The sequence below is a fragment of the Oryzias latipes genome, chromosome 10 (genome assembly GCF_053564925.1).
Source record: "Oryzias latipes strain Hd-rR chromosome 10, Olatipes_Hd-rR_3.1".
NCBI classification, from domain to species: Eukaryota; Metazoa; Chordata; class Actinopteri; order Beloniformes; family Adrianichthyidae; genus Oryzias; species Oryzias latipes.
In genome coordinates, this window is record NC_136246.1 from 11,220,832 (window position 1) to 11,232,774 (window position 11,943).

The window sequence follows — 11,943 nt, forward strand, 5'->3', positions numbered from 1 at the left end:
TAAAGCAGGACTTTTACGTACTTCCTTTCATTCTCTTCATTGTCCTGCTTTATTCACGGTGTTGCAAACTCTACGGTTGTGCTATTTAATTCAAAGCCCGATTTCACAACTTGAGGTATTTATTTTATCAAGTTTATTATTTTATATGTGGCAATTGCCTAAAAATCCAAAAGTAGATCCATTTAAATAAAAGTCTGTAATTCAACAAAATGAGAAAAATGCCAATAGGGGAACACTTTAGCAGTGCTCTAGCCTCCGCCCTAAATGAGGAGATCATTATCCTACAACTGGGGGTGATTACTTAGATTGCTTCAGGGATGAACAAAGTGTTGCTCAGCATGTTAATGATTAGGATGTGAGAAAAAAGAGATTTTCTTTTTGCCAAAAGATATTTGGAAATGTCTGGAGGAGTTTTGCTAAATGATGCTAAAAACTCTTTTCTGCAGAAGTTTTTATTGGAGGCTTTTCTGTGTATGACAGAAGACATTAGACTTGATTAATGTCTAATTAATCATTAATCAAACCACCATCTCCTCAGTTTGTCATCGTGTTGTTAATAATACAGCATTGTTCAATCTGCAGAGATGCAAGGTTCAGCACAACTTGTCAGGAGAAATGGAGACATTTCAATGACAACTTCCAAAAATGACAGGTCTCAAATCATCACTCCTATCATTTCTAATTTTTTGAGTGTGCTCCCATAAATGCCCACAATGCACACTCAAAGACAAACATGAGAAATCTATTGTGCACACTTCTTTTGACAGATGCAATCCACAGTAAATTTAAATGCAATGTGGTTATTTAGCTGTTAAATCCTCAGAAATATTTACCTTTACTAAATAAGGCCTATAGTGTGCAAAACTCATCATTTGCTTTTTGAGGTCAAAACTGTTGAAAAAAACCAAACAAATTGAAAGGACCATAAATTCAGTTGACAGTTTTACTGAGTCACGGAGGAGATGAAGGTAATGACGTTTCTGTTCGTCCCTCCTCCTCCTCTTGATCTTTACTTTCCGTCTCTGGAGGGAGGCCAAAGCGTTTAGCTTCTCAACATCCCACCCAGCCACAGGCACACAGTTGTGTGTGCATGCATGCATCTTCTTCCAGGAAAATAATTACTTTCCTTCCTGGCTGGTCTCTCAGAACCAACCTCCTTCAGCGCTGAATCTGTGTCAGAGCAGTGGAGGAAAAAAGCTGTGAACTGTCTGCCTTGCTCTCCTGGGCATTACCAGTCAAGTCTGATGGACAGAACGGAAAAGGAGGTGGAAAAATGCTCTGTTTTACCTAAATGGCAGCGAGAGGAGAGAGAAACCGTGTCGGAGTCCCACTTTTTAAGATGTTAGTCGTCTGTGGATGCTTACTTATGGCTTTAATGATAATATTCAGGCTGCGCAAAGAGGACAAAGAAATTAAGCACAAGAAAATGGAGAGGAGACCAATGCATGGAAGTGCTTCTTCAATTCATACAATGCTGCTATGCATCATTAGAACTGGCTCTCCCACTATGCGTTGTTCCCTTTTCCTCTAATGGTGCATGCTGCTTGAACTGGGAAGTTCTTTTCTGGGTCTCTAATGGAGAATTTAAAAGTGGATGTCATACAAAACCCTTTAGCTCCTGAAGTTGGCAAAAAGTTGTGCTTTGTGAAAGCAGCAGCTGACGTATTTCAGGCAAACCTGTGGATCTGTGGAAATAAAGACGCACACACATGAAAAAAAGATGGAATTTTTTTGTGGATTTCATTAAAAGGTTTAAAAAACATCTTAAATCCCCCCAAAATGTCTGCCAATTTTTGATGTAATGGGCTTTACTTAGTTAAAGTAAGTGAGGTTTAGTATCTTCCAAATGTAATCACTTTAAGAAGGAATGTAGGATCTTTACAGTTTTAGTTGGGATTTGTGCAAAAAAAGTAAAAAACAAACAAACACCTTTTCAATCTGATTTGACTTCTACCTGAATTCCATTAATATTAGAATGACCATAGAAGTCATGTTTAAAGCTCGGAAATTACTTGGATAGATTCCACATTATATTGAAAAGATCTAAGAGTATTTGAAAGGAGGGGTAAACTGAACAGGCTAAATTAAAGCTTTAATAACTGAGTGTTACATTCTCTTCAAAACATTATACCAAATCAGTTTTATTCCATGGAATATTCATCTTATCAGGCATTTTCCAATTCATGGCAACCATGTAGATCAAAAAGCTGTCTAACAGAAAATCATGCTTTTTTTGTCAATTATTTCAAGGCTCTATGCAATAACTAAATAAAAGATAAGAAGGTCACAAGAGCACACAAAAATAGCACAGGTGTACATTACATTTTATTATGCATCATAGCAAACATTATCCCTAAAAATGATCACAGGTCCTGTAGGCCTGATACTTTGAAAATGAGCAGATGGGATGTTAGCAAATGTTTTGATGTCTCTAGTTTGATGTCCCCTTCGATGTTGTTTGAGCCACTCTCAGAACTCAATGAAGCTTCTTCTTAACCCCAAGAAACATCACTTCCTGAACCTGCTCCTCCATCGAATTCTTCCTCATCAAGACTCTGAAGTGAGACTAAAACCTCCGTAATGGTCAATTTTTGCTCTGCTTGTCTGTTTTGTCTCTCTTGAGTGAATGAAGCTATAACTTGGTATAACTAGACAAGGAGAAATATCAGTAAAATGTGGCAAATAGTGCAAAATGTCCAACCTATAAAAAACATTGAATCAATTTGAGTGCTACAGTCATTTGAGGTAGTAACTCCTAGATTTCTTTTTTGTCTTGGAATTTTAATGATAAAACAACGTTAGAACAAAATATACACAATTTAACCCTTGTGCTATCTTAGATGACCCCACCCTTACATTGACGTGTTCTCCCTACCATGACAAAGGTGGATAAAGGTGGAAAGATTTCATGTAATCCATGGACACCAGTGAGGATCACAAATCATTGAAGAAAAAAGGTTCAGAGCACTGTCTAGTGGGTCTAGATGACCCAACTCCCAATGTCAAAGTGCCTAGGATAGCACAAGGGTTACAGAAAATTTAGGTTCCATAGGTCCATAGGCTTTTTAAGCCAAGTCATGGCATTGCAAACAATGTCATGACTTGTCCCAGAAGGACAGCCTCAGATCAAATCTAAAAAATGTGCTGTGTGACGGAATCGCAACCAGAAATAACTCCCTTTTGCACCAATACCATATTTTGCTTTAAGCTTTTTTAAAAAAAAAAAAAAGCTTTTCAGTTTTAGTAGTGTTGTATATCTAACAGTTAGTTTATAGTTTATATTTAAATGCAGAACATTTAATTCTGCACTGTATAAGAATCAAAGGTAGGAGTATGTTAGAGGTCCAAAACCTCAGGGGCACAAAACGACAAACTGAAATTATTTGACTCTTTAACCTCTGACCTCTACACAAATTTTAATGATAATAAACAAGGCAGATAAATTAAGAAGTGAACTAAATTAATTTGCATTCCATTTTAGACAGAAAGTCTGGAACTTTAATGTATACTGTTCAAAATGAGGGATTACGTTAGAAATGTTTTGTGGAAGTGTGGATTCATAAAAACATGTAAAAAAAAATCGAAATTTCCACTGCATAGACAAAAGCCAGGCAAAGATCCTAATAAAGGAGGAAGCTTCAGCTGTTCAAGATATGACCCTCAGTCCAGTGTTCACCTGCATTTTCTTGTCATTTGTACATTTTGTGCTATAATACATAAAAAAAGTAAAAAAATAGTTGAAACCTAAAGGCCGAAATATCAGCTTTAAAATAGAAATGATAGTAATAAAAATATTATTTTATCTTTATTTTCAAATGGTGATACGTCCCTTTAAAGATTGCTTTTGAAGTTGGAAGAAACCGAATAAAAAGGAAAAGAAGCCATTTCTGACTTTGATCCAAGATGCCTTTTCTCTTATCTGCACCATCTTTAATAGAAAGTTTTTTTGTGTACATCAGAAGTTTGAATCAAATCTGAACAATTGTATATTATGTATCACTGTACATTTGAACACACATTCAGAGTATAAGCTGAGAGTGGCTTTAAAATAAGTTTAACGTTCCTGCTAATCAATATTGGTAGAAATAAATGCTTAAAAATAAAACAGGGAATAGTACAGAAAATGTGTTTATCTTTTTTAATCTAATATGCTTTTATGTTACACTTAACTCTCTGTTAGGAGCAATATTGAATAGTAGCCCACAGAGTAGCCACAAATCAATCCACAAAACAAACCCACAATGCAACACAGAACCCCACGCATAAGCCTTTAAGAAGGTTGGACATGTAACTTGCAAATATTCCTGTCGAAACGCTACATCTACACACATATTCAGATTTTTAGATTTTTAAGTGCCTAAACCCCATGAAAAAATAACACTGAGCATAACTTAAGCGCATGAATGCTTTGAGGGAGTTAGAAAAACCTCCAGTCTATTTTGGTGATGTTGGCGATGACTTGAGTTGAGCGTCCTCAGGAGGTACGAGAGATGAAGATCCATGTGTGGGAGAGGTATGGGGGAGAAGGAGGGAACCTGCAATGACAGCTGAATGAGTGTGGGGGAGGAGACCACATTTTAATCTCATATGTGATTGGCAATGAAAAGGTGATGGGGAGCTATGATCGGATAGAAGCTGACTCATGATGTGGAACAGCTGATTAGGACTTAGTGACGTGAAAACAAAAACCTTCTTAACAGATCTTCCACCAAGCTGTGTACCTTCGAAACAGCTCAGATCCAGCACACCACCAAACATTTTATTGTGGAAATTTGTCTGATCTGTTGTTTCTGTCTTTTTGCAATTTTTGGTCAAATTATCCTTTTCATAATCTGAATTTGGCCTGTGCTGAAATGAATCACGCAGCTTTTTAAAAGGAGTTTCAGTTGTAATATGGGGGCACCTGTGCGCGTGCATGTAACGTGCACACACGTGCATGTGACGTACAGGCTTGCATTCAACTTAAAGCACCAAGTCCAGGAAATCTTGTTTTTAAAAACTATTTCTGTTATGAAATACTCAATAAATAAGATTTTCAACTCTATTAAAAAAAAAAAAACAAGATTTTTTTTTAAAATAGAGATTTATTTAATCAGGACAATCAGGAAACCTGTGTTACAAGCAACCCATAGAAACTTCTCCAGCTGGAAAATTTAAACCCAGAGAACTTTTTATGCTGTGGAATCCTGGAGGAAGGAGGGTCTTTTCGGATTCACAAGGTAGTTCTGCATTTAACCAAAAATATCATTTGTGTTTTTTAGAAAGATTTAATTTATCAGGCTCTTGACTTTAGTGACTAATATGAAAAAATCTCAATGTTTGAGTTTATGTGCTAAAACAGCATTACACTTATTAAAACAAAATATGGGGATATTTTTTGGTTTACATGTTAAAAAAGATCATGTTTAATTTAAAGAGATATGGTTCATGAAGATCCCTTCTGACTTTTGCAAACAATGTGTAAAAATCTCAGTGTTTGATAGAGAGTTCAGTTAGTAAGTTTGTGCTCATAAACTTACTAACTCATTATCATTCAAGCTATAAGTAAGCTTCCACAGGTTTACAAATAAACCTGCCTTGCCTACCTCTCACAGATGTCTGAGCAGGCTTATGGATGGGTTGAAAAATGCGATTTGGGGGCCCCTCACAGAGTGCCACCAGCTGCCCAACCAGGTTACATCCACACACAGGTGAGGCTTCCTAGACCGAATAATGATTCTGAATGTCATTGTTTGCATTGTTTTTCTAACACTCCATAAAATCTACAAAAGCTTCATTAAACAATAGTGACACCCCCACACTACCTGATGCACCCACCCCTCCACATCCAGGTGTCATACTAGGGAGGGGACAAGCACAACCCACTTTGCTACGTTATATTGGTCACATGGTATAAGTTCCACCTACTTTCTGACATGTTCTCAGTGACGTCATGACCCCCTCCCCATTTGTGACGCATTTCCGGTTCACGCACGTGTGCATACACGTGCATACCCCTGTATTACTACTAGTTTCTGATGATGTTGCTGCATTACTTTCTTGCTTCAATATTTGGAAGAAAGTTCCTAAAGTTGTGTTGACTCTACTGAGTTTGCCTGAGAGAAGCACAAAATGTTGCATTGTAGGAAGTAACAGTTTAGTCTTAACAAGAGCCAGTCCTAGTCCCTATGTGGAGGAAAAGATTCTGACTGAATGATTCAGACCAAATTGATCCTGAGCCTCTCCAATTGAAATTGGGATTGGGGAGAACCCAAAAGGATCACATGTGTTCTTCAGGTTCATGGGAGTGGTGGGGTAGGAGGAGAAAAGTGGAAATGGAGTGCTAACCTCTCTTTCTCACACTGACTCAAAAATATATATCTGTTTTTTTAAACTTGTCAGAAGCTCATAAGAAGTGCTGCTCTAAGTTGTTGTATCTATGGCAACTACTGTTGCCACTGCCCTAGATAGAATGACTCAGAGTGACTTGATAAAAATCACTGTCGACTGGTTCAACATGGCAGCGCCTGTATCAGGAAGCAATGGTGAGGGATTGTGCCTCATTTCACGAGAGCCAGAGGTAAAGCATTTTCTATGGGTGACGTGACACATTGATTCAACAAGAAGGCCCGGGTTTAAATCCTTTCTGTCTGTGTGAAGTTTGCATGTTCTCCTTGCACATGCGTGGGTTTTATCCAGGGACTTCCTCCCACAGTCCAAAAACATACTTCATAGGTGAATTTGTGACTGTAAATTTGCACCTAGGTGTGATTCTGAAACAGTCTAAAAACCTGTTTAGGGTATACCCCATCTTTGCCCAACAGTAGCTGGGATAGGCTCCAGCAACCCAGTGACCCAAAGAGATACAGCATGTTCTGAAAATGGATGTAAGTTAAGTTGAAAAAAATTGCTTCCTTTAAAAACCCACTCTGATAAAAAAAGGTGTTTTTAAAATGTTCTTGTGGCACTTTTCTAATGAAGGACAGATATAAAGAAAAGCACACTTAAAGGGCCTATGGAATGGGAAATTAACTTTATCGAGCTTTCAAAGTTATTATAATGTTCATTTCTCACTATAAAGACACCCAAAAGAGGTGTTTTGATCTCTTCAGGCATTTCTGAGCATTCTTCTAAAAACCTGCGCTCCGAGCATCAGCCCCTCCATATTCACCAAAATGAGCGGGTTCTCACGTGCTGACATATGTAAGTGAGAACAGCCCCTTCCAGGAAGAGCCTGCACTGCCAGGACCTGGGTCACACTTTCGGTCGGAATAAATCATTCGCACATGCGCAGCAGTGTTTTTAAAAACCGGAAGCGAAACTTAGTTCCGCCGAGCGGCTACATACATAGATACGTCAGCTCGGTTATTTTATTATTATTATACAAGATGATCTCCTAAACGTGCTTTTATTAATGTTACGGTTATTATGAAGCGCCTGTTCGCTCATCATTTTAATTTGTGTGGTCAGTGCTTTTTCTGTTGAAAAACGGAGCCGGAAGCCAGGATTAGCAGTATGCTAACAGGGGCTAACAACATTAGCATGAACATAAATCCATGCGTGAAACGCTACAATCTGCATCTTGGCTGCACGTAAATATGTGGGAATAACATCAGCCTTTATTTTGTCGGGACACGACTGGAAACACAAATGTTTGAACGGTTTCTAAGGACTGAGCGGTCTTTCTGCTTCGAAGCTTACACACTGCGTTAGCTAGCGCTCCGAGCTCTGCCCCGACACACACTTTTACCGAGAGACCCGCTTCTCCTAAAATTCCGGTTGCTCTTTCACGCAGAGCTGCGGGACGGATCACAGTCCTAAATCTCCCACACGTAACAAAGCATCCTTACTTCCCCTAAAGCACAAAACTTTAAGTCCGTCTGCTCTGCTAGAGACACGGTCGCTCGCTCCACCGGTCTAATCAAACGCAGGACCGGACCACTTCTTTTCTATTTTGTTTATTTTATTTTTTTTATAGTCACTTCCCTCAGTTTAGACTGGATCATCGTGGATGAGTCATTATTTGGGAAATAAAAGAAATAAAGTAAAATGACGAATGGCAATTTTATATATATATAAGAACGAAAAATTAAAAATACCCCCCAACGATATCATCGTCCATCCCGATGGTTGACTGCAAACATCGTCAACTGCCAATTTAGGGGACATTGCCCAACCCCACCAGGACCGCCCCCTGGCTAACACTAACGCCCACTTTCTACATGGAGCTAGCAGTTATCGGCTAAAGGCTTTTCTTTAATATTCACAATTTGCACATACCGGTACATCTTTGTAAAAGTTCAGATGTTGTTTGTTGCACTGCCTAGGCCAACTCTAGGTTGATGTCATGAAATGGGTGACACCCACAATGAGCAAAAGGCGGAGCCTCAGAGATCGAGTCGTCTTACCTCCAGGTAGGAAAAAGGGCAGCAAAAATAACTAATATTAAAAAAAAAAATCTGTCTTTAGCGTGCTAAAGGTAATAAATATATTATCATAAACATCGATATAGATTACTCTGAAAGGTTAAAGAAAAGCACGATAAAGACTTTTTAAAATTGCATTTCTGAGTATTTCTTTAATCAAATAGCTGAATCAGGACCAGATGAGAAAACTCAGTTTGAATTAGCTTGTATTTGCAGAGTAGGTGGTACAGTCGGTGAGCCACAAGCTCCCTGCTCCGCTCCATTCTGATGCATCCACTTGTAGACAAATATACCCTCGTATGTCTTTGTTTTTCCTCGTCTGAGCTGGAATCTGGATCAAAACTTTACGGCTGGATTGCTCCAATATTGGTCGCCGTTTTTGTAACACATCTAAAGTTAGGTGGGGGTTGTGAGGGGTTAGAAGCTAGTGGGGTATACTGTGAACAGAGAGCTCTCAGCAACGTGGCGAGGAAGTAATGATCTCCTTCCACTCTGCAGAAACTATTTCCTAAATGACACAGCTTTTTTGATTTTAGCAAAAAACACCATAATCATAATTAAAAAGACCACTGGGAATGGTTTCACAATACATAAACAGATGATTGTAAAGGAGCTTTAAACATGTTTTTAAATCTGTTTCATTGCACAAAGGAGGAAGAAATTTGTTGTAGACAACAACCGATTGAATTGCAGGTTCAGGTCGGCTCATCTAGAATCTACACGCTGTTATACTATAACATTCAGCTGAAACTGGGAGGGCAGAGGGGACATGGTGATTGCCCCCCAGGGGGGAAAGCAAGGACATGGCTGAGACGTGATGACCACTGGTTCCATTAAAGGGACATAAAGTTCTGTCCTGCTCAATGTAAAAGCATTCATGCACAATCAGATAGCTTAAATATGCGCTTGAGTCACCATCATTGTGAATTCCTTGGAGGAGATGTTAAAATAAGCAATCACACAAAACGAAGCACTGGAGGCATCTAAATCCGGGTGAAACAATGAATATTTAATGTTCTTGTTTAGCTTTATCCTTCTAATGGGAACACTTTAAAAAACAGAAAATGGATAACTTTGGTTTTATGCCCTCTTGTGACATGAAAGCTGCTAAAGGTTGTGTAGATGTTTTTTGTTTAAGCCATCACAGTCCTGGGGGATTTTCATCATAATGAAAGTTAGTGTTTTAATCTGGTCAGTGGAGGGGAGAATTTGGGTTATTGGAATCTATCAATCTTCAGTGTCTTCAGAATAAAGCTCATCCTAAGGAAACATCTGGAGGAGGCATTTACCAGAAATCAGGAAAGCTATTTTGCGTGTGTCAGTCAGAGTTTGCTGGATTTAGAAAAGCTTCTTATTTCAGCTGAAATGTGCTTTCTTCTTTCATTTTGACCTAAACAATATCATCTGTGGTTTACAGGAAAAGGCTGGGCTGAAAATGTTTCTGATTATATATAAATCACGCCTAGCTGTTCAGAAATGGAGGAGCTGATAGAAGGATTCAGAAACAAAAATTTGGCAGTATTAAAAAATAACAACATAAAAACAAAAAGATTTTGGGTTTTTATTGGGTTGACAGCTGAATGTCAACCTTTTTATTAAAGAATCCTTTCATAAGCTTTATGGTAACAAAGTTCCTATACAATAAAAAGTATTTTACTATAAAAAAAGGATCAATTTAATGTATGCTACACAGTTTAGCAATTTAAACAATTGGAAAGTGCTTAAATACAGAAGAAATGTCAAATGTGCTTATTTCCTTGCAGCGTTGCCTCGAGGGTTTAAAGACCAACTTTAATGAAGTGGTGTTTTAACATGTTCTTGTAGTATTTTTATGATGAATGATGTATAATAGATGGATGTATAAAGTAAATATGGCTAAAAATTGTATTTCTGAGTATTTCTTTATTCAAATCATTCTGAATCAGGAGTAAATGAAAAAGACCACTAGTAGAAGCTTGTAGTTGTTAGAAGCTACAGCGGTGGGCTACAAGATCTCTGCTCTGCTCCGTTTTGATGCATCCACTTGCAGCCAAATAGATCCATGGACGTCTCTGTTTTCCTCGTCTGAGCTGGAATCTGGATCAAAACTGTAGGGCTGAATAGATACAATAATGCTCGCCATTTTTGTTGCACCACTAATGTTAGGTTGGGGGTATGAGGGGCTGTAAGCTAGCGGAGGGGTGTAAACAAAGGAATGATGGGAAGTGGGGGTGGGGTTGCTTAATGCTAACAGTCCTGCTCACAACTCAAAGGATGACGTTCTAACAAACACCTGAAGCTCTGCAGGAACTCTGTCCTAGAAAATGACAGATTTTTGTGTAAGTTTTAGCTAAAAACAACATCTGCATCATCACCACTGGGAATATTTTGACAATAAATCAAATGATAATCAGAATGGAAAAAACACAATTTGAGACAACCAAATGCTTCACATTCTCTTTTAAATTCTTCTTCAGTCAGTTGGATCAAGTGTGGGAAACCTGTGCCAAAGCTGCTGTGACTTTAAAGTGTCTAAAAAGGATAAAAACTATTCCGTTTGTGTGTTGTGACAAAGTAGTTGTATCTACTTGTCACCTGTCTGTCATAGCTCATCACTTTTAGACACATCATGCACAACTACCAAATGTTTCAGACTGGTTTGATTTTTGTCAGGTTTCTTACCTTCTCTTCCTGGTGCCCAAAGTACAAAATGGTGGCAGAGGCCTTCACTTCCTGTTTAGTTGTTGGGCACAGGAAGTGGAAAGAATTTGGATTTCTTTGTATAAATCTTTTGTTGTAATGATTTGAGTTGTTTGTTTATTTATGTTTGTCTTTGTTGGCAGGACTTTAAACTGTATGATTTACAAGACATTTCTAGCTTTTGTTGTATATTTTTATTTTTGTGAAAACAATAGAGACATAACTAAATCTAAACAAAAATAAAACACGATAAAAGATTTTCAAACTCTCTTTTATGATTAACTGTGGACTCTTGCTAAATGCAGGAGTTGATTAGGATTACAGACAAAAGAACAGTGCGCTACAGCTACCTCGCTGAATTCCCCGTCATTAGCAGGAACACCAAGCTCCTTTCAAACTCATTAGGTGATAAAACAAACCTCTCATTTCCCATTAAAAAACCCATTCGTCCTCCCTCACTGCCAAAGCCCCCTCCCTGCACACCTCCACTCCTAACCAAGAAAGAAAATGTCGCTGCTTTTATAAGTTATCATTCCAGGGCCTGGTTTTACAATTAAAGCAGTCCATGTGAGCTCTTTATCTATCTTTTATCTGCAACATTTCCATTTTTTTTAAGCTTTAAGAAGATTTTTTACCTTTAAGTTTCCGTTTTCTTTCCTATTGAGATTTTTCAGCTGAAGGCAGATAATTATTAATGGACTAAAATATACAATTTTCAATTGTTTTGGCATAAAAAAATGAAAACATTGGTTTGATGATTTAGAGAATTTCTTTAAAAACATTTAAGATTCTTTTATACCCTTTTTTTATTTTACAAAGGAAAGAATTGAACATTCAGAATAAAATACAGCAAAAATAA

At 37.9% G+C, this 11,943-nt stretch overlaps 1 long non-coding RNA gene across 1 annotated transcript; it reads right to left on the reverse strand.

Moving 5' to 3' along the window:
- Window positions 1–280: 280 nt before the first annotated feature.
- LOC144994852 (uncharacterized) lies at window positions 281–1,947 on the reverse strand. The gene is made up of 3 exons (XR_013658507.1): window positions 1,471–1,947; window positions 1,288–1,390; window positions 281–1,170 (listed from the first exon to the last, which is right to left on the reverse strand). It is a non-coding gene; the product is annotated as an uncharacterized LOC144994852 (long non-coding RNA).
- Between the last annotated feature and the right edge of the window lie 9,996 nt (window positions 1,948–11,943).